This window comes from Nannospalax galili, unplaced genomic scaffold, assembly GCF_000622305.1.
Source record: "Nannospalax galili isolate Female #2095 unplaced genomic scaffold, S.galili_v1.0 scaffold341, whole genome shotgun sequence".
Taxonomy (NCBI): domain Eukaryota; kingdom Metazoa; phylum Chordata; class Mammalia; order Rodentia; family Spalacidae; genus Nannospalax; species Nannospalax galili.
This window is the reverse complement of record NW_008346082.1, coordinates 1277662-1280809: the sequence shown is the minus strand read 5'-3', so window position 1 is coordinate 1280809 and position 3148 is coordinate 1277662. Positions and strand designations below refer to the sequence as shown.

At 38.3% G+C, this 3148-nt stretch overlaps 1 pseudogene; it reads left to right on the top strand.

Moving 5' to 3' along the window:
* The window catches only part of LOC103741559, a 101226-nt pseudogene that overhangs the window by 12153 nt on the left and 85925 nt on the right, over positions 1-3148 (top strand).

The following is a 3148-nucleotide window of genomic DNA, read 5'->3' as shown; positions in this document are numbered from 1 at the left end:
TCTTTGAGTCCATTTATATGATTAATGATGTTTATTGACTTGCGTATATTGAACCACCCCTGCATCTCTGGGATAAAGCCTACTTGATCATAGTGAATAATATTTTTGATGTGTGTCTGTATGCGGTTTGCAAGTATTTTGTTGAGAATTTTTGCATCTATGTTCATTAAGGATATGGGTCTATAGTTTTCTTTTTTGGTTGTGTCTTTACCCGGTTTGGGTATTAGAGTGATGCTGCCTTCATAGAAAGAATTTAGTCGTTCTCCCTCTGCTTCTATCTTTTTGAATAATTTAATTAATATTGGTTGGAGGTCTTCTTTAAATGTCTGGTAGAATTCTGCTGTAAATTCATCTGGGCCTGGTCTCTTTTTCAGTTGGGAGGCTTTGTATTATTGCTTCAATTTCCTCATATGTTATGGGTCTATTTAAACTAATGATCTCTTCTTGGTTTAACTTTGGTGGTTCCCATGATTTTAGATATCCATCCATTTATTTTAGATTTTTCAAATTTGGCAGTGTATAGGTTTTTAAAATATTCCCTTAGAATGGTCTGGATCTTTGGGGTGTCTGTTGTGTTGTTTGCCCTGTCATCTCTGATTTTGTTGATTTGGATTTGCTCTTTCTTTCTTTCGGTTAACTGGGCTAAGGGTCTCCCTATCTTGTTTAGCTTTTCAAAGAACCTTCTTTTAGAGTCATTCTTTGTATTGTTTTCTTTGTTTCTATTTCATTAATTTCTGCTCTTATTTTTGTTACTTCTCTTCTGCTGGGTTTGGGTTTCATTTGTTCTTGCCTTTCTAGGGTCTCGAGCGGCAGTGTTAGGTCATTTATTTGGGCTCTTTCTAATTTTTTAATGTAGGCACTTAGAGCTATAAACTTCCCTCTTAGGACTGCTTTTAAAGTGTCCCAGAGGTTGTGTTGTGCTGTATTGTCCTTTTCATTGAAGTCCAGGAATTCTTTTATTTCTTTCTTAATTTCTCCTTTCACCCACTTGTTGTTTAGCAATGTGTTGTTCAATTGTCATGAGTTCACGTAATGACTAGGGCTTCATCCAGTGTTGATTTTGAGCTTTATTGCATTGTGGTCTGGTAGAACACATAGGGTTATTTCAATTTTTTTGTATTTGTTGAAGCTTGTTTTGTGGCCCCGTATGTGATCAGTTTTTGAAAAAGTTCCATGGGGTGCTGAGTAGAAAGTGTATTATTTGGTGCTTGGGTGGAATATTCGAAAGATGTCTGTTAGGTTCATTTGGTGTATAGCATTGTGCTGGATAGCTTTAGTGTCAACTTGACACACCTGGGTTGAGGGAGCCTCAATTGGGGAATTGCCTCTATTGGACTGGCCTGTGGCCATGTCTGAGGGGCATCTTGATGAGTGATGTGGGAGGGCCCAGCCCACTGTGGGTGGTGCCACCCCTGGGCAGGTGGGCCTGTGTTGCATAAGAAAGCAGGCTGAGCAGGGGCCAGAGGAGTAAGCCAGTAAGCAGTGTTCCTCCATGGCCTGTGCTCCAGCTCCTGCCTCCAGGTTCCTGTCCTGAGTTCCTACCTTGGGCTCCCAGATGAACTGTGACCCAGGATATGTAAGACAAATAAACCCTTTCCTCCCAAAGTTGGTATTGGTCAGAGTGTTTTGTCACAGCAATGGAGAAACAAACTAAGACAGCATCATTTAATTCAGATGTCTCTGTTTATTCTTTGTCCAGTTGACCTGTCTAATGAACAGTGGAATATTGAAGTCCCCTACTATTACTGAGTTGGTATTAATCTGTGTCTTAAAGTCCTATAGTGTTGTTTTTATGAATTTGGGTGCACCAGAGTTTGGTACATATATGTTAAGGATTGTATTTTCTTATTGGTTAGCTGTTCCTTTGATCAGAATGAAGTGACCCTCCTTATCTCTTCTGATTGGTTTTACTTTGAAGTCTATTTTGTCAGATATTAGAATTGCAACCCCTGCTTGTTTCTTAGTGCCATTTGCTTGGAATATTCTTTTCCATCCTTTTACCTTAAAGTAGTGCCTGTCCTTGAAGGTGAGATGGGTTTCTTGCAGACAGCAAAGAGATGGATTTTTTTTTCTTAATCCATTCACTTAGCCTGTGTCTTTTGACTGGGGAGTTCAGTCCATTGATATTTAAGGTTATTAATGAAAGATGTGTATTGGTTGCCGTCATTTTGATTGCTGTTTGTGTTCTCTAATTTTGTGTTTCCTCGATTATACCTTTATTTATTTTCTTTCATTGCTCCTGGGGTATAGTTATTTCTCTCTCTGCTCTCTGCATTGCTTCAAGTATTCTTTGAAGGGCTGGTGTGGTGGACATGTATTCTTTCAGGCTTTTTGTGTAATGGAAGATTTTTCTTTCCCCCTCAACTATAATAGACACTTTTGCTGGGCAAAGTATTCTGGGCTGACATCTATTGTCATGTAGAACTGGAAATATCTTGGTTGAGGCTCTTCTGGCTTTCATAGTTTGCATTGATAAGTCAGCTGTAATTCTGATGGGCTTTCCTTTGTATGTGACTTGTTTTTCTTTCGCTGCTTTCAGTATTCTCTCTTTGTTCTGTACATTTAGTGTTTTTACTATGTTATGCTGTGGGGAGTTTCTTTTCTGATCCTGTCTGTTTGGTGTTCTATGTGCTTCCTGTATTTGTATGGGGATGTCTTTCCTTAATTTCAGGAAATTCTCTTCTACAATCCTGTTTAAGATCTGGTCAACACCATTAACTTGAAATTCTTCTCCTTCCTCTATTTTCTGTAGATTTGGTCTTTTCCTGGTATCCCACATCTCTTGCATATTCCATTCCTGGTTTTTTTTTTTTTTAATTTTCCATAATCTTTGCTTGAGTGGTCTAATTCTTCAACTTTATCCTCCAGTGTTGATATTCTGTTTTCCATTTCATTCATTCTAGTGGCGAGGCTTTCCCCTGTTGTTTCAAGTTGGCTTATTTCTTCAATGTTTCTATCTCTTTTGTGAATTCATTCAGAAGTCTATCCCTATCTTCTTTTAGCTCTTTGATTTGTTTGTATGTGTTCTTTAAATTCATTGAATTCCTTGATCATGTTTATGATTGTTCTTTTAAATTCTGTGTCCTGGGTTATCTCTAGGGGGTTCTCCTTGTAGAACTCTTCTACAGGACTGGTGGAGTTTGGTTGG